We start from the raw sequence: 21,428 nt of genomic DNA, 5'->3' as shown, positions 1-21,428 counted from the left end.
TTAGGGCGTAGCGATGGCGGAACATAGAAGCAACTCTAAAAGAAAGGATGGTGAAGGACTTGTACAGCTGTAGGCCTCTTGCAGGGATCCCATGAACAAAGCGACGTAATGAGATTAATTGCATCCTCAGTGGCAGAAGGTATAAGTGCAGAAAGATTATGTACGCCAACAACCTTTGGGAACTGGTAGCTAATGTTATTAGCAAGTTCAAGTCCATTGGGCCATTCGGTCTTTGTTGGGGTCCCTAATACACAGCAAATTTTGTACATCTCATCTGCTTCATTTGAGCCTGGAAATAGAGGGCGAAGAGTAAGCAGTTCAGCCATTATTGCACCCATTGCCCACATATCAACAGCACAACCATATGTTGGGGACTGGAAAAGAACTTCAGGGGCCCGATACCAGCGTGTTGAAACATATTCAGTGTATGGTGGTTCAGAATTAATTTCCTGAGCAAGACCAAAATCAGCTATTTTAATCACACAATCTTTTGAAACCAATAAGTTCTCTGGTTTAAGGTCACGATGAAAATATCCACGTTGATACATGTATGCAATACCTTGAAATACTTGCAATAAGCACCAGTTTTTCACTTCACTTTCTGAGAAAACCTTTGCTCTGTCTTTCATAAGGTCATATAGGTTGCACTCCATGCATTCAAACACAAAAAATAACATGTCATTTTCCCTCATCACTTCCTTTAGCTTCACAATATTTTAATGCATCATTCTCCTCAAAGACTTCACTTCTCTTAAGTTCATACATTCTTCCCATGAAAAATATTTCTTCTTCATTCTTTTTATTGCTACCACTTCACCAGTCTCATTATTTAGTGCTCGCAACACACTTCCAAAAGTACCATTACCAACTTCCTTAATTATCTTGTACCTATCCATGTTTTAATTGACCAGCACACAACACAATTAATTGGAGATGGAGAAGGAAACACACACAGATGACGTGTATGTTTTTTTTCCTTTAATAGATGCCTATAAAAGAGGACTATTATATATAACGACTAGCCTGGCTAGTTCCACAAAAGCAACTGTTAATTTTGCATTGTCTTACACCCAAATCCAGCAAGATTATGATGGATGAGCTGAGCTTCACAACCTTATTTATGGCCACATAAAGACCTCAAAGCAGTGACTTGGAACACAGGGTAGAGAAAACAAGTTCAGGCAAGGATTGTTAATCATCATCTTGAAATCACCCACAGCCTAACTAAAACATAATCCAGCCCAATCAAACATGTTTGATTTTCAGCTCAATATATGGTTGATAGTGGCTTCTTAAACAGCAAAACAAACTCTCCTCACATATACTAGACAACGTTGCTGCTGATTCTTCAGTCAAGGGAACCATATCACTCCTAACAGGTGCCTTACAATGAGAAGAATATGCATCTAAGAAGTTACAACACTAAACAAGAGTGTAGTGTAGTTATCTATATTTATATATATTTGAGAATAATCATTACATATATAAATCTATCCATACTATATAAACACAAAATCCTACTCCTGTACTATTAAGGTTTACCCAATATTGTAAAAATATGGTAATACAATTCATATTCGTACTATAATAATAATAATAATATAATAATAATAATAATAATAATAATAATAATAATAATAATAATAATAATAATAATAATAATAATAATAATCTATACTATTAATAAAAGTGATATCATCATCTTCATGTAACGTTTTCCTTATGTTATTAGTATTATTATTAAGGTTATAATAATAATAATAATAATAATAATAATAATAATAATAATAATAATAATAATAATAATAATAATAATAATAATAATAATAATAAGTAAATATGTGGTGCAAATCAATAGGCTGAATAAGTATTAGAACTTAGTTAGCATTAGGTAATTAGTTGCCTACATTGATGGGATGTAGGTATTTACACTCCCAAGTCCTCTCACTGCTCAGTTGACGTATGATACACCATCTAGAGTCATTGAGAGAAGTGAGAGAAACACAATCAGTCTACGGAGATTTCACAGCAGCCCGAGGAACTCCCGCTCGTCAGACAACGAGTCCAAACGACCAAGGTTCTAAGCTATGGCTGGAGGTTAGTGGATCTAACTTGTTTATTTATTGCCACGTATAAAGTGTTCTCTACGTGGATTATGTGCTTACATTTGGTATCAGAGCCATTTTTTAATCTCTGCCTAGCCTTTTGATTGATTGCATAGTCTACAGTTTTGTTTTACATATGATAGATATTCTTGTATAATTTAGGATTTGTATGTAATGTGCAATCATATTTGTTGGGCTGCTGGAAAATATTTGTGTTCCCTTTTTCTGAATTTAGAACTCAAAAAAAAAAATCTTTTTTATTTTTGCAATTGGATTGCCGTACTGCATCGTTCACCGGCGATTTCCGTTCGCTGGTTTTGGACCATTGGTTGTCGATCGGTTCGCCGGTGACTAGAGACGTCGGTCGAGCACGTGGTCTGCCGGATTTGGTTCGCTGACAGACCACCGTTGATGACGTTTCACTATTCGGCGGAGGCTGATGCGCGAGGCGGCGCTGGTTGGCGAAGAGGACTGCAGTGTTGGCGGAGCCGGGTTATTCCGGTGGTGACGCCGCCGCTGTCTCCTCCTTCAGGCGACAAGTGATGGCCGGACGTTTTGCAACGGCGAGGACGGTGCATGGCAGCGGCGATGGTTAGCGAGTGGTCCGGCGGTGGTGGCGGAGTCGGGACTTCCCGGCGATGACGCTGCTATTTCTTCGGACGACCGGAGACCTTCGCTTCTGCGCGTCTGAAGGTTCGCCGTTCGCCGCTTCATCTGCACTGTCTAGGTCTACTGCTGCCAATGAAGAAGATGATGATTTATTAAGACATGGGCTGGGTCATGCCCAATTCGACCTGACCTGGGCTCTATTAAAAAAAAAAATCAGTTCTGGGCAGCCTGTTCTTTTGCTCATTGGGTTTCCTGAATTTTTTTTTCTAATTCATCATATTTGGCTTCTTCTTATGGGTTTTATCCAATTGATTTTTTTTTTGCCTAAAGTTGATATTAAATTATAATTCTTTTGAACAAATTATTATGTTTCAATTTATTTGAATTTTAATTTAATATTGAATTTCAGTTTAAATTGTATTAAGTGTTACAATTTAATTGTGGAGCATGAGTTATAATATGCATAATCTGAGCATGTCTTTTTTTACTGTTTTATTGCACTAATTATTTGATTGTTATAATTATGCATATGTTAGAAAAACATGTTCTTTTAAGTATGAATTTAGAGCCTTTTTAGGTCTGAATTATATGCCTATTATGCATATTATAGTGCCTTTTAGGTGAATTTAGTGCCTTTTAAGGATAGATTAAGCATATTATTTTACTCATTCGGTTATTGCTCAACTCGTGCCTTTCTAAAGTTATAAAGCACATAAAGTACCAAAGTTCTAGTTTACCCAAATTTAAAGCCTTATGCCCTTATCCATAGGTGTATATCCATCTTATAGATCTTTCAAACAATTTTACTTCAGATATGAGAACACATGACTTAGGGAAGTTTCTTGGGGAGGAATACTAGTTCTATGGCTCTGGCTTAAAAGCCTTGTTGCTACTAGTCCCCTTGCGACGCTACTCTGTCTAAGGAGTTGGTATTTAACCGAGCTTCGTCTCGACCAACTTTCCTGGGAGTATACCTAAAGATTGTCTATCATGTTTTGGTTTAATTTGTTTGGTAGACTTTAAATTACCATTTGTCAAGTGATTACAATTTTTGTAATTAAAGAGTAGCCACAATATCTTTAGTTGCTTAAATTGTTTTTAGATTAACTCACATAAACAGTTGGCAATATCCTTGTAATTAATTCTATATGATATGGCAAAATTTAGCCCACAGATAATTTTGTTGTATTTGTAGGATTGATTAGAATGAAATGCCAGACTATGATCATAATTTGCCCACAGGGATTATGTATCGGCATATAGTTTTGGTAATTTTGTCATTGAGGGTGGAAAAACCCAAACCGTATCCATTCTGTTTTTCACCATTCAGTTTTGGTAAATTCATTATGTGTAAAAATTCAGCCCACAGGCAATTTTTATGGCATTCGAATTTATCTTTTGCATAAGTTTACATTGGTAAAATATGCACTTCAGTTCTTTTGTGCCTCGAAAATCAAAACTAACCAACTCATAATTTTCTTCCAGCAACTACCCCAATATCGCGCACATTGATGTTCCAATGCTTACTCCTAATAATCATAAAGAATGGAAAGATGTCCTCCTCATCTATTTTGGCTGGCTCGAAATGGACTATGCTATCAACCATACAGAGCCCCCAGTTATCACCGCGGCAAGCACTCAAGAAGCCAAAGAACTTTGGGCTAAATGGGAACGATCCAACCGTCTATGCATCTTGTTCATTAAGTCTCGGCTTCCGAGTGATATTCGTCGCACGGTTGATAAAATTACAAAAGTTCAAGAGTATATTGAGGCCATTGATAAGAAGTTTGAAACTTCATACAAATCCCTAGCAAGCACCTTAATAATGAAGTTCACCTCCCTTCGTTTTTCTCCTGCCCATGGTGTGCGCAGTCACATCATGCAACTCAGTGATATTGCAACTCAACTTGACAAGTTGGAGATTAAACTTCCAGACTCATTTGTGGTGCACTTTGCACTGAATACTCTCACTTCTGAGTATAGCACCTTCAAAATTGCTTATAACACACATGACAAGAAATGGTCTGTTAATGACCTAATCAATAAATGTGTGCAAGAAAAAGGGAGACTACTTCAGGAACAAAGGGGGGGGGGGGGGAGTGCCATGCTTGCAACAACCAAGCCAAAAGAGAGATCTAGAAAGCGTCCCACTTCAGCTAAAGGGAAAGCAAAAGTATCCCCTCAGACTGACATTAAGAAGGCACGGAAATACTTCTTCTGTAAGAAGAAGGGGCATATGAAGAAGGACTGTGCAAAGTTTAAGAAGTGGATGTCTGAGAAAGGTATGATCTCTTCCTTTGTCTGTTTTGAATCCAATATGTTAGATGTTAATGCTAACACTTGGTGGATTGATTCTGGTTCAACAATCCACCTTGCAAATTCTTTACAGGATATGCAAAATCTGCGGCAACCGATGTCAAATGAGCGAAACATCTTCTCCGAAAATAAGATGGACTCGCCAGTTGAAGCTATAGGGACTTGCATGCTGATGTTAGATAGCGGTTTTGTTTTGGAGTTAAAGAGGAATTTTATGTACCAACTTTTTCACGAAATTTGGTTTCCATTTCAAGACACGTACCTTTGGGATTCAGTTTTAATTTTTCAAACAAGTATTTTAAGTTATTCAATAATTCTACTTGTATTGGAAATGGTACACTGTCTGATGGTCTTTATCGTCTTCACTTACAAAACGATGCAAGTTATGATTCCTTACATGTTCAAACTGGCACCAAACGGTGTAGTATTAACTGTAAATCTTCAATTTTGTGGCATCGGAGATTAGGACACATCTCCCTTGAGCGCATTAAAAGGTTGGTAAAGGATGTGGTACTTTTTACTCTAGACTATACTGATTTTGAGACTTGTTTAGACTGCATTAAAGGTAAGCAGACTAACAAGTCAAAGAAAGGTGCCAACGAAAGTTCAACATTGTTAGAGATAATTCATACTGACATATGCTGTCCAGATATGGATATGCAGGGTCAGAAATATTTCATTACCTTTATAGATGACTTCTCTAGATTTACCTATGTGTATTTACTTCATCATAAGCATGAAGCATTGGATGCCTTTAAAACGTTTAAGGTTGAAGTTGAAAACCAATGCAAGAAGAAAATACAAATAGTTAGGTCAGATAGATGCGGTGAATATTATGGTAGATACACAGAAAATGGACAAGCTTTGGGTCCGTTTGCTAAATTCCTTCAAGAGCATGGTATTGTTGCCCAATACACCATGCCGGGTTCCCCGGATCAAAATGGTGTTGCTGAAAGAAGGAATCAGACTCTTTTGGACATGGTGCGGAGTATGCTGAGTAACTCCGCACTTCCAAAATCATTGTGGGCCGACGCACTCAAGATGACAACGTATATATTAAACCGGGTTCCGACCAAGGCTGTCCCCAAGACACCTTTTGAGCTTTTCAAAGGTTGGAAACCGAGTTTGCATCATATGCGTGTTTGGGGATGTCCGTCTGAGGTGAGGATTTATAACCCACATGAAAAGAAACTTGACCCGAGGACTATTAGTGCTTTCTTTATTGGATATGCACAGTCTTCTAAGGGTTATAGATTTTATTGTCCAAAGCATACTACTAGGATAGTGGAATCAAGAAATGCTAAGTTTCTTGAAGATGACTTGATCAGTGGGAGAGATCGATTTAATGACTTAGTTCTTTTATTTGATCATGTTGACTCTTGCGTTTCTACGTCATCTAACAAAGTTGTACTTATACGCAACGTGCCTTCAGTCCCGCCTGTGGTTGTGCAACCCATTGTTGAGATTCCACAAGCTGTTGAAACTCAGCCATTGGAAGAACAAGTTCAGGACTTATAGCAACCTCCTGGACTAGACTTCGAGCCAATGGTTGAACCAATTTAGGATTTTCAGCAAGATCCTGAACCCACACAGACCGAAATTGAACCAATTCAAGAACTACATCCAGTTCCTGAAGAGGTAGTTGCGCCACAACCTTCTCAAGGTACTGGTGTTCCAACATTAAGACGGTCTACTCGGGTGAGGCGTTCAGCAGTTCCTAGCTATTATGTATCGTATCTACAAGAATCTGACATTGGAGCCGAAAATGATCCCGTAACATTTTTGCAAGCTACAAATTGTGTACAGTCCGATTTGTGGTTAAAAGCCATGGAAGATGAAATGAATTCCATGAAGAGTAATGGAGTTTGGAACCTTGTTGAGTTACCTAATGGGGCCAAGCCGATTAGCTGTAAATGGGTATTTAAAACCAAAAGAGACTCATTAGGTAACATTGAGAGGTACAAGGCCAGACTCGTTGCTAAGGGATTTACTCAAAAAGAAGGAATTGATTACAAGGAGACCTTTTCTCCTGTATCAATGAAATATTCTCTTCGAATCATTCTGACTTTAGTTACACACTTTAATCTTGAGTTGCAACAAATGGATGTGAAAACCGCGTTCCTAAATAGTGATCTAGAAAAGGAAGTTTATATGAAACAACCTGAAGGTTTCTCTTCTAGAGGTGGTGAGGATTTGGTGTGTAGGCTTAGGAAGTCCATATAGGGTTTAAAACAAACCTCCCGTCAGTGGTATATTAAGTTTGACGGGGTCATTTCTTCATTTGGTTTTGTTAAAAGTCCCTTAGATCCTTGTATATACTAGAAAGTTAGTGGGAGTAAAATCTGTTACCTTGTTTTATAGGTGGATGATATCCTACTCGCCACTAATGAGGTGGGGATGCTTCGCGGCGTGAAACAGTTCCATTCCAAAAAATTTATATGAAAGATATGGGTGAAGCATCTTATGTCATTGGCATAAAGATTCATAGGGATAGGACCCGGGACATACTGAGTCTATCGCAGGAAACCTATATTAACAAAGTTTTGGAAAGATTTCGAATGCAAAATTGTTCACCGAACGTTGCTCCCATAGCGAAAGGGGATAAGTTTAGTTTGGACCAATGTCCTAAGAACGACTTGGAGAAGGAGCGTATGAAGGATATTCCATATGCTGAAGCGGTTGGATGCCTTGGCTATATTCAAGTTTGTACAAGGCCCGACATTGCCTTTGCCGTCGGTATGTTAGGGCGGTACTTGCATAATCCAGACATGGACCACTGGGAGCTGTGAAGAGAGTTCTGAGGTATCTCAAAGGTACCAAAGACTTCAAGTTGGGTTTTAGGCAGACGGACATCCTGGATGTTGTTTGTTTTTCTGATGCGGACTTCGTTGGTTGTGTTGATTCTCGGAGATCAACTTCCAGGTACGTCTTCATAATGGCCGGTGGGGCTATCTCATGGAGAAGTGTTAAACAATCCTTAATAACTACTTCTACAATCGAAGCCGAGTTCGTGTCCTGTTTCGAGGCCACTTCGCAAGGTGTGTGGCTCAAGAAATTCATCTCCAGGCTTAGAATTGTGGATTCTATATCTAAGCCATTGAAAGTTTACTGTGACAACTTAGTTGCAGTCTTCCTAGCTAAGAACGACAAATGTGGGAGTTGAAGTAAACATATTGACATCAAGTTCTTAGCCATTATGGAGCGTGTCAAGAATAAAGTTGTATTCATTGAACACATTAATACTGAGTTGATGCTAGCAGATCCCTTGACTAAAGGCATGCCTCCATTTAAATTCAAGGATCTGATTCAGAAAATGGGACTTTCATCCACTTTGTAAATTTGTATAAACATTCAGTTCAGATAATGAAATCCTTTTGCACTTCAGTTTTCTTTAGATACTTCAGATATTTTCTTTGAGTATGTACACAATTCAGTTTTATCTCAATAAGAAAATATACTTCAGTGGACTTGAAATGAACATATGGTTTGTTTCATTATGTTTGATTACCTAAGAACTCGAAGGCAATTTGCATTTGATCATAATGGGTATTACTCGCGCTAAGGAGGACATATCATTATGGTTGGTGTGATCTTGTTCTTTGGGTTCCGTATTTGCACCAAGTGGGAGAATGTAACGTTTTCCTTATGTTATTATTATTATTATTATTATTATTATTATTATTATTATTATTATTATTATTATTATTATTATTAAGGTTATTATAATAATAATAATATTAAGTAAATATGTGGTGCAAATCAATAGGCTGAATAAGTATTAGAACTTAGTCAGCATTAGGTAATTAGTTGCCTACATTGATGGGATGTAGGTATTTAGTCTCTCAAGTCCTCTCACTGCTCAGTTGACGTATGATACACCATCTAGAGTCACTGAGAGAAGTGAGAGAAACACAATCACTCTATGGTGATTTCACAACAGCCCGAGGAACTCCTGTTCGTCAGACCACGTACGAGTCCAAACGACCAAGGTTCTTAGCTATGGCTGGAGGTTAGTGGATATAACTTGTTTATTTATTGCCACGTATAAAGTGTTCTCTACGTGGATTATGTGCTTACCTTTCAACTTCCCCGTTCAAACTAATATGAATATTAATTAATTGGTAAAAAAATTAATAAAGCTTAATTGGTAACAAAATTTTATATGGAAATTAATTAATATCTAATGAATTGCTTCTATACTATATATAAAAACAAAATCCTCATTTTAACTTCCAGCCCAAAAGACTCCTATACAATTGAGGTTTACGCAATATTGTAATACAATTCCTATTCGTACTACAATTGTACATTAAAATATGGTAAAACAATTCCTAATATAATATATTCTTTCATACTTTCTTATTCCTAATACAATTCTAGATTAAAATTACTAATCTTAATAATAATAATCTATACTGTTAATAAAAGTAAAATCATCATACTGGTGGCTTGTGGTCCACTGGTATCGGATTGCTCCCTTATGTGGGAGGTCTAGGTTTCGAGCCTCAGTGTAGGCATAGATTGTATGGGTATCCCCCTTCTTTTGTAATAAAAAAAAAAAGTAAAATCATCATCTTCAACTTCCCCGTGCAAACTAATATGAATATTAATTAATTGGTACAAAAATTAATAAAGTTTAATTGATAACAAAATTTTATATGAAAATTAATTAATATCTAATGAATTGTTACCAAAAATTAAAGTCAATATATACTTAAAAATGGAAAATGGTTACCAAATTCTAAGAATAATTAAACCAATATAATTGTGAAAATAATGGAAACAAATTCTGCATAATAAATGAAAAAATTCATTGAAAATTTTGTGTAATTTTATAAGGAAATAATAATTTATTAATTATTATTTACACAAATAATAATAATTCGAATATTAATTTTACACCGATAATAATAATAATAATTTGAATTCTACACACGCAAAATACTGATTTTGCGTAATAGTAATTTTTGAAGATTATTTTTTCAATTTATGTGCATAAATATGAATTACTTAATTTATTTGCATACAAATGGATTACTTTTCTTATTTATACACTTCGGCTTTGTTTGGTAATCTGCGGCTAGCGGTTAGCGGTTAACAGATAGCGGATTGTGTTAGCGGGTTTGACCAGCAGATTGCATTACCGATTTGTAAAACGATGTTTGGTAAAATTAACTTTTTACTATTAGCAGTTAAATGTAAAAAGACATATAAGGACATTTATAATAATAATAATAATAGTAATAATAATAATAATAATAATAATATTGTTGTTGTTATTATTATTATGCAATAATAAAATAAAATTTATAATAATACTAATAATAATAACAACAGCTTTCAAAAAAAATAATAATAACAATAATAGCAATATCAATAATAAAAAATGAATAATAATAATAATAATAATAATAATAATAATAATAATAATAATAATAATAATAATAATAAGCAAAATAATATATAAAATGAAATAAAAAGACATAACTGATGTGGTATCAACTTTGATCCAATATCGTTACTGAATGAAGATGAGCTCAAAGAGCTCCTCTATATAAGAGGAACATTGCTCTTTTAATGACTTACGAAACGATTTACATGCCCATCATTGCTAGGCAAGCATTGATAGCCTAAAAGACTCATTTAAGGAACCTTTAATGGCTACAGTTATAAGTTTTTTTTTTTTTTTTAAAATTAAATATAATTCAAGGGTGTTTTGGGAAAAAGGTTATTCTTTCCCAAAACGCCAAATTGAAATGATGCAAAATGTAGCATTTCAGTTTTCAGCGGTTTGGAACAAATCGTTACTCCAAACAGCTGAAGAACCAAACGACTTTTTTAGCATTTTGTCTCTGGTCAAAATGTTAAAATGACGGATCTGTCAAATAAATAAAAATAATAAAGGAATAAGGTGCAAATAGACCATTGAACTAAACATGAAAATGCAATTGGACCATTGAACAACTAATATTGAAACTTTGGAGCGAAACAAGTAATGTGATGCAAAGGATGGTGGATCTGTTAAGATATGTAAATGTTGAGAAGCTGGATTAAAATTATTAATAAAATATTTTCCTGTTGAGAGTCTATCCATTTATGCATTTGGGCATTAAACATTGTTCCTATAATTGATGGTTGACATTTTACATGCATTTGTCTCTGGTCATTTCAATATTATTGTTATGTTTTATATTTATAATTTTAAATTTGTGTATTTTGTTTAAATTGTAAGATTGCATGGTTTTACATTACTTTGAATATGCATTTGTTTTATTTGTTTATTCACACTATGTTCATATGTGAAATTATAGTTTAAAAATGAATATTACAAAAAATAATTATTAAATGAGAATAAAAACGGCACGGAAAATTTAGGTAAATTGAAATAGGAAATGAATATTAATAATTGACTGAAAATTAATAATGATTCCAAACAGACTCAAATGCAAAAAAAAAAAAAAAAAAAATACAAAAATACAAAAAAAATGGTCAGACTGTCCAAACAATAGTATATGTAAATTGGTAAAGTATTTTGTTATTAATAATTTACTGGAAATATTTTTTTAAAAAAGAATATGTTATTAATAATTAACTAATTGACTAATTGATATGTATTTAAAAAGAATAATTGACTTAGAATAAAAATTGCACGGAAATTAGGTCAATTGAAAGATGAAGTGAATATTAATAATTGGCTGAAATTAAAAATGATCCCAAATTAACCAAAATGAAAAAGAAAATGGCAGACCATCCAAACAATAGTATATGTAAATTGGAAAATGAATCAAATATTAATATTTGACTGAAAATATTAAAAAATGAATATGTTATTAATAATTAACTAATTGATATGTATTACAAAAAAATAATTGACTGAGAATATAAATGACACGAAAATTGGACCAATTAAAAAAGAAAATAAATATTAATAATTGTCTGAAAACTAAAAAAGATCTCCATATTAACTATTTTCGAAAAGAAAACAGATTAACTATAGTATAGGTAAATTGGAAAAAGTATCTGCTATTAATAATTGACTGAAAATATTAAAAATAAATTTGTTATTAATGATTAACTAATTAATAATGTATTAAAAATAATAATTGACTAAGAATAAAAATGGCACAAAAATTAGGCCAATTGAAAAATAAAATGAATATTAATACTTGATTAAAAATTAAAAATGATCACAAATTGATTCAAATGAAAAAGGAAATGGCCAGACCGCCCAAACAATAGTATAGATAAATTGAAAATTGAATATGTTATTAATAATTAACTGGAAATATTTAAAAAAATCTATTATTAATAATTAATTAATTGAAATATAGTAACAAAATAATATAATTGACTGAGATAAAAAATGACACGAAAATTATGTCAAATGAAAAAAGAAATGAATATTAATAATTGGCTAGAAATTAAAAATAATCTCCAATTAACTATTTCGAACAGGAAACGGATTAACTATAATATAGGTATTATATGAGATACATATGGATTCGAACTCATTGATTTCCAGAGAAAATAGTCATGCAATGCGCAAACAATTTTGAGAATACTTTGCACAGAGAAGATTGTTACTACGTTATTGCATGACTATGTTAATTATATGGTAATTAAAAAAGGAAGTGAATATTAATAATTGACTGAAAATTAAAAATGATCCCGATTAACTATTTCGAAAAGAAAACGGATTAACAATAGTATAGGTAAATTGGAAAAATAATATATTATTAATAATTGACTGAAAATATTAAAAAATCTATTATTAATAATTAACTAATTGATATGTATTAAAAGATAATTGACTATTATTAAAAATGGCACATAAATTAGGCCAATTGAAAAAGGAAATAAATATTACTATTTGACTCAAAATTCTAAATGATCCCCGATTGAATATTTTAAAAAGAAAACAGATTAACTATAATATATGTATTATATGAGATACATATGAATCCGAACTCATTGATTTCGCAGATTAACAGAAAAAAGTTGCAATTATAATTTCAGCGCAAAAAATAATAATAATAATAATAAAATAAATTGAGGGAAATTTTTTTTGCAACGGAAGCCTACATCCATTGCAAATTTTGCAACAAAATTTGCAATGACCTTCAATTTCGTTGCAAGCTTTTTTTTTTTTTTTTTTTTTTTTTTTTTTTTTTTTTTAAATTAGTGGTTTTGCGATGGTATTTGCAACAAAACATAATATCATTGCAAAATTAGTCATGCAATGAAATATATTGCAACAAAATACATTTTCCATGCAATTTTTTTAAATTAATTATTTTACAATAATATTTCAAATGTACTTAAAGTTCATTGCAAAACTCACATTGCAACGAAAAAAATTGTAAGGGGAAAACGGAATGAATTCCCGTTGTAATTATTTTTCAATTAATTAATTTGCAATGATATTTGCAACAAACAAAATATCATCATAAAAAATAGCATTGCGACGAGAATAAGTTGCAATGAAAAATTGCAACGAAAAAAAAAATCTCATTACAATAATATTAAATTACTATACCTAATATATTTTTATATTTACAAAATAACTCCAAGTATATATACCTATTTGACTATTCCCAACCCTAAACTCCCAAATCCCCAATCTTCCAAATCTTCACATCCTCTGTGATTGATTAGAGCGTAGTGGTGACCGACTCCTTCGACTACTTCAAATTGTGGCATGTGTGTGTTAGACATCTTAGCAGTAGCCATATCCTTTTTATTTTTGCCTGTATCAAGAGTTTCCACCATCGGACACAATGACTAATCCACTAGCTGAATTATAGACACCTCTTTCAGGTGATACAACTGGCATTGAGATTTAAGACTGTTTCATACTCAAAGTTAAGGATCAAACCTTTGACCTTTGGTTAAAGATGAATGAGTCCCTTCTACTCAATCACGTCCCCAAGCTAGCAGTACCTGAGTACCCAACTCTGGCGCGGGCTGTGGCCTGTAGCTGTGGGTTTCAAGTTTCAACCTGTGACTGCGACTGCGAGGTTGAATCTTTCACTTTCTTCGACTATTCCAACCACATTAATTAAATTGTGTGATGAGCCAGTGTACAATAAATTAAATTGTTTGATGAGTCAATTGTTATTATAGAAGATACACTTACACATCATCCAGAGTTTTGCTAGATATTAGTCATGAAATATTATTAAATAAAGTGGAGTCACTAATTGAATAATTGTACAATTGTTATGCCATAGATCCGGATCAACCTTGCAAGGTGGACTTAGGTCTAAAACGACGCAGTTTTGCTCGTCTAGAATAACAGTGCCGTTAGTGACACTATTTCCTAAATTAATGATATTTTTTTTTTGTGAATATAGAGTTCAAAAACTGTGTTATACTTTGATATAATTGTGAATATAAAATTCAAAAAGTGTGTTATACTGTGTTGATTTACTTGTAAATATAGAGTTTGAGTTTTTTTTTTTTTTTTTTTTTTTTTTTTTTTTGGATAAATATAGAATTCTTTAATTTTGAATATAATTTTTAATTTTTTTTTTTTAATTCAGATTGAGCAATTTTGAACCCGGGTCTACATCATAATTTGTCATAATTGTATTAGCCATTAACCCATTAGCCTTGTGATGCCTTGGGGCCGAATAACTTTGGAATCATTCTTATGACTTGTTTTAAAGATTTTAACATAATAAAATCATCTTAAAATATTTTTAAAAAAATAGACTTTGGCTTGATGACCTCAATTCAACGAGGTTATTCCGATGTCTTATAGTTGCATTCTTCCCTCGGGTGTTTTTGGATCGAAATGGAGGGGAGGACACCCAAGGGAGTAGTTATGCTATGCATCCGTATGGTGCATACGGATGCAAAAACGACGTCGTTTTATTAAAAACGCGCGTCTCCCCTTAAAAGAAAAAAATTTAGGTTCGATTCTCAGCAACAGCATTATGTTGTTCATAGATTATGGAATTTTAGTTTATTGATTCTGGAATTATAGTTCATCGATTTTGGAATTGTAGTTCATCGATTACGAAATTTTAGTTCATAGATTCTGGAATTTTAGTTCATTTATTCTGCAATTTTTAGTTCATAGATTAGATTCTGGAATTTTAGTTCATAGATTCTGGAATTATAGTTCATCGATTCTGGAATTATAGTTCATCGATTCTGGAATTATAGTTCATCGATTATGAAATTTTAGTTCATCGATTCTGGAATTTTAGTTGATATGTTGTTGCTGGGAATCGAACCTAATTTTTTTTTTTAAAGGGGAGACGCGCGTTTTTAATAAAACGACGTCGTTTTTGCATCCGTATGCACCATGCATGGTGCATACGGATGCACAGCATAATTTGCCCACCCGAGTAGTTATGATGTGCATTCGTATGCACCATGCATGGTGCATACGGATACAAAAACAATGTCGTTTTATTAAAAATGCGCGTCTCCCCTTAAAAAAAAAATTCAGGTTCGATTGCCAGCAACAACATTATGTTGTTCATTGATTATGGAATTTTAGTTCATAGATTATGGAATTTTAGTTCATTGATTCTGGAATTATAGTTCATCGATTCTGAAATTGTAGTTCATCGATTTTGAAATTTTAGTTCATCGATTATGAAATTTTAGTTCATTCATTCTGGAATTTTTAGTTCATAGATTAGATTCTGGAATTATAGTTCATAGATTCTGAAATTATAGTTCATCGATTCTGAAATTTTAGTTCATATGTTGTTGCTGGGAATCGACCCGGATTTTTTTTTAAAGGGAGACGCGCATTTTTAATAAAACGACGTCGTTTTTGCATCCGTATGCACCATGCATGGTGCATCCGGATGCACAGCATAATTTGCCCCGGGAAGTCGGATTGAACTATAAGACGTTGCAATCCCTTCTTTCAAGCCCAAACTAATCCGTTGAGGACCGCCCATGTTTCCACCACATTGGAGTTACTCAGTATGGAACTCATAATAGTATAAATTAATCCTATCAATATTTCATGTCCCCTCAGGTGCTAATACATCATCAATTCATCATACTCAAAACCTTCACCACCATCTGGTATCATACTCAGAACATCAGCTATTATTGTTGAATCATCATATTAGCTAGGTATTTTTTTTGAGCTCTATTTTTGTTTTTGTTTTTGTTTTTTATTTAAGTACTTGTTCTCATTTGATCTAATACATACATGCATGTTATGTATGAGAACAAGTCCTTAGGACAGAAATAAGAATCAATCTCAGCCTTACATACAAAAAAATCAGATGGATCAGATCAATTTTTTTTTTTTTTTTTTTTTTTTTTTTTTTTTTTTTTTATAAAAAAAATGCAGCAGTATTGTCGTAATTATTACCAATTTTACTATGCAAACTTAAACATTAAAATTTGGAATTCTCATATTTTTTCAGGTTTGCACATTTAGTATTAACATTTTGCATATTTAGTATTAAAAGATTGCACTTGCAAAAATACAAAAGTGCATTGCACTTAAGGTTTTGATTTTAGAGTTTATGACTGAGTTTTTTGATTTAGTGATTCACTTTTTACTACTTAAGGTCTAGGATTTACGGTTTAGATTTAAAATTTAGTTTTTTCGTTAATTTTATAAAATTTACCAGGTTTGCACATTTAGTTATTAAAGATTGCATATTTAAGTGTTTAAGTTTGCATAGTGAAGTTGATGATAATTATAGAAATGCCACCGCATTTAAAAAAAAAATCTTATGATATCTGTCAAATTTTTACAGATGTTGGTTCACGGAATGAATTTGGAGGGAATAAGAATGCTATTCCACAGGGAATGGAATAGGTAAGGATTAGAATATGAATTGTATTCTGTTGTTTGGTTGGCTAAAGGAATGAACTTTAGTAATTGTATTCCAGTGTTTGGTTGGTTAAAGGAATAGAAATGGAATAGGTTTTAAAGACATAAATACCCTTATACAAGATAATAATAATAATAATAATAATAATAATAATAATAATAATAATAATAATAATGAATATGATTATGATATACTGAATGTTTATATATATATATATATATATATATATATATATATATATATTTATTTATTTATTTATTTATATTTATATTTATATACATGTATATGGATGTGTGTGTGAGAGAGAGAATAACAACAACAACAACAACAACAACAACAACAACAACAATAATAATAATAATAATAATAATAATAATAATTATTATTATTATTATTATTATTGTTATTATTATTATTATTATTATTATTATTATTATTATTATTATTATTATTATTATTATTATACAAATACATATTTATATTTATATTTATTTTTCCACTTATCCCACATCGGTTGGAGAAGTAAGGAATGAAGCCTTGAGACTCCTATAAAAGGAGCCCCAAGGCTCCATAATTTCAAAAAAAAAAAAAAAACACGATGGCATTTTATTAATTATCACCAATACTATGAAAACTTGAACACTAAAATCTGCAATTCTCAGACTTTTCCAGGTTTGGACATTTAGTATTAACATTTTGCATATTTAGTATTAACATTTTGTATATTTAGTTTTTAAAAGATTGTATTTGTAAAAATGTGAAAGTGTATTATACTTAGAATTTCTATTTTTGAGTTTATGACTGATTTTTTTTTTTTTTTTATTTGGTTTAGTGGTTCACTTTTTACTGCTTAAGGTCTAACATTTACGGCTTAGATTTAAAATTTAGTTTTTTTCTTGTTGTGATTGTTGTTGTTGTTGTTTTTATAAAATTTACTATATTTGCATATTTAGTTGTTAAAGATTGCATATTTAAGTATTCAAGTTTGTATAGAGAAGTTGATGATAATTACGAGAATGTCACTGTGCTTTTTTTAAAATCTGATTAGATCTGTCGAATTTTTATAAATGTAAAGCTATATAGTTTGATGGCACCTTTGTTATCATTCTAAATGGGCGGTCACAAATTATACCCTAGTGGTGAAAACATTGATTCTTGATACTATCTAGCTTGTAAATAATGGGTGAAGTTTGTTGCCCTATAACTATGAGTTTACAAGGACGCTTGTTATAAAAAATGAATAGAATTATACTTTATCCTTCCCATTTTATATGTAAGGTCTAGTTAATTGACTGAGACAGATAAGTACTTAAATAAATTATGCATTTCACCTTAGAAAAAAGAATAAAAATATAGATGAATCCGACAAACTTATTTTAAGGTTATAATAAAATGATTAAAAATGTTCAAGTTGGATTTTAAAAAGAACAGATGTCGATGAAGATGGATGTAAGTTAAAAAGAAGAGTATGAACTATGAACCACCAAAAGTCTGTGAATGATTAATCAGATACGAACAAAAGAGGTCACTTTCGGGTTAGGCAATGCGTGTCACTCAAATCCAGGTTTAAGAAACCAGGCGGATTTATGGCTAGTTTTATATTGAGAGTACTTTTCTTTGAATTTCTTGTTTTAGTCAACATAGTTATTTGGGTAAAATTCATGAAAACTTTACCCCCAATATTATTTTGTGGTAAAGATCTCTCACTTACAATATAAGCGCCTTAATTCTTATTAACTTTAATGTCTTGATTATTATTATTTTTTCTTTTTGATTATCAAATTTAAAATCAACTAAATTTATTTTTTACCAATTAGAAATATGTTACCTTGTTGGGCATTTGGTTGGAGAGAGTTGTTGACGTGTAGGTCCACTCCTATTGTTTTATAGACTCGGGGCATGACGAAAAAAAAATATCCTACTTAAATAGCATTATACCTAAATTTTAAATTACATAAAGAAAAAAAATAGTAATATCAAATAACTTGAAATAAGATTCACAAGTTTTTTAAAATTCTTTTTTTTTTTTTTTTTTTTTTTTTTTTACATAACAATTGATGGGATGAGGACCCCGACCCAAGAAGAAGAGCCCAAGAGAGAAGGGGCCCAAGATAGGAGATAAGGGTTAGTAAAAGAAGAAGCCCAATGGTGGCCTGGGCCGAGTCCAGGAGTCGGCCCAGGCCCAAGTGCGAAAGGAGACTCGGCCCAGGAGCCAGTAAGAAACATTCAAGTCGGTCCGAGAGCCGTTGAGGGAGCACTCAATGCGGCATTCAAAAGGACTCGGTCAAACGGGCCGTTAGGGGGTCAAAGAGCCGTTGGCCGACTCGGTAACAGCGAACGAACGGTCTTATAGTGTAATTAGCAATGAAGGCGATGTTTAATGTACTTCAATTCGGCTGGAGCGGAGCCTACTATATAAAGGCCCCTCCACGCTTGTAAAAGGGGCGAGTCCATGCCCAGAGAATAAGACACACACACTTCCTAGATACTTGATTATCCATCTTTGCGATCACTTTTGAGAAAGGTGAATCTACCAACCAAAGGTTGTGTTGGACCTCCTTGGGCCCGAAAATCCAAAAACCAACAACAATAATCATGAAAGAAGTGTAAGGAAAACTTCATTAAAAGCGTGGTTATAATTTATAAATATAAGCAAGTAATTACGTACTCTTACTCTTATACTACGATCGACTTATTTTCAGCCATACCCACCAAAAACTAAGCACAAACAGAAAACACACAAAAAATGGAGCGTGAAGGGTTATGAAACAAGCTGACTGATGAACGAAAATCACGGAAGGAAAATGGTCCAAACTAAGTCCAGATCCGAGACAACAGGACTCAGGCGACCCTGGTGGTGTCGACCGGAAAATTTTTCGGTCGCTGGAGACAGCTCACGCGCCAACGCGTGATGGAGGGGGCAACGGTGGTGCGTGAGGCCCACTTGCTCCGCGTGACGGAGGGGGCGGTGGTGGCGCGTGAGGCTCACTTGCTGGGCGACGTTGGATTTCGCGACTGAGGTCGCCGGGACCTTGTGGTCCACTAGACCCAAGTTTCTTCCCTATGTGGGAAGTTGTGAGTTCGAGCCACAGTGGAGGTGGACTATTGGTTCTTTGTGCTTCAGTAGGTTGAGAAAGTAGTTATGAACAGACACTCTACGTTGTAACAGAGTCAGTAGTACCCAAATTACTCTTATAGAGTCTAAGAGAAAATGTTTTAATATAGTTATCAAGAATATTTAAACTCATGACCTTTTTGAAATAATAACCACATAAACATACTAACTAACCCACTTTGTCTTTATCTAACATTTGCATATATATATATATATATATATATATATATATATATATATATATACACACACACAAAGGGATGGGAATGGGGGTGGGCCCCTTCCTAGCATGGGCCCTGGGCAAAGGTCTAGCCTGCCCTTGCCCAGGGTCGGGCACCTGGGCCTGTTGACGTGGTAAATACTAGAAGGTATGTAAATACATATTAGTATTGTCTATGGTGCAAGTATATGAGCTCGGGTACTAGGCAGTGGGTCGGACATTCACGAGCTAAAATGTATTACTAATGAGAAAGTCCAAAGGTATCCTCAACAGGCATTAAATGCGCTATTTATAGAGATCTAGAGAGAAAGCACCCCAGTGGTCGCCTTTTCTACGGAGAAGGCGACCTTGGTCTCATTGTCCGTGCGCCGGTCACTTTGTTGCCTGAATTTCTTTGACGGGTTGTTGAAATTATAATGAAATGTTATAGCAGATCATTCATCGATTTTTGGGCTTCATTGCATCAAAATAAATTTTTGATGAGTGTAATTGCACATTTAAAATGCTTAGGGGACTAATTGACTTTTCATCTAAAGTTCGAGGGTCTGTTATGATTCTGTTGGTCGCCCTTTGTCATAAAGTTTTCTTGTATGTGGTCCTCATGTATGTATTCATACTAACAGTAGTATTGCACAATATGGTACACACAATTCAACCCAAGTGCACACCAACTTATATATATATATATATATATATATATATATATATATATATATATATATATATATTTATTCATACACACATTAATTGATTACATTATGGCACACACACTTAAACCTAAGTACACACCCTAGTCTGTCGCATCAACCTGGTTTGTGTCTAATGTATGACATATTATGTGTTATACGCTTTCTATGTGCACATTGTGAAATACACTGTGACACATCAAAATTTCATGTTATTTCGTAATTCGGTTATTACAACATCATGGTACACACGCGTTAATCCAAGTGCACACCCTAATCTATCACATCATCCTAGTTTTCGTGTTTTCATACTAACAATATTATTGAACAATATGGCACAAATAGTTAAACCCGAGTGCACACCAACTTATTTTACGTGTTTTCATACACACACACAGACTCATTCTGAATATTGTGGCACACACAGTTTAACTCAAGTGCACACCATAGTCTATAACATCAACCTAGTTTTCGTCAATTCAATCTGTCAGTGTTTTTGCACAAAATGGCACACACGGTGTAACCCAAGTGCACACCATAGTCCGTCACATCATTCTG

The 21,428-nt window shown here is 33.2% G+C and overlaps 1 pseudogene; it reads right to left on the bottom strand.

The window, feature by feature from the left end:
* Window positions 1-999, bottom strand: LOC109180703 (annotated as a pseudogene).
* Between the last annotated feature and the right edge of the window lie 20,429 nt (window positions 1,000-21,428).

This window comes from Ipomoea nil, unplaced genomic scaffold (assembly GCF_001879475.1).
Source record: "Ipomoea nil cultivar Tokyo-kokei standard unplaced genomic scaffold, Asagao_1.1 scaffold1034, whole genome shotgun sequence".
In the NCBI taxonomy this organism is placed as follows: Eukaryota; Viridiplantae; Streptophyta; class Magnoliopsida; order Solanales; family Convolvulaceae; genus Ipomoea; species Ipomoea nil.
Note: the sequence above shows the minus strand (reverse complement) of the source record. Positions and strands in the feature narration are given on the sequence as shown.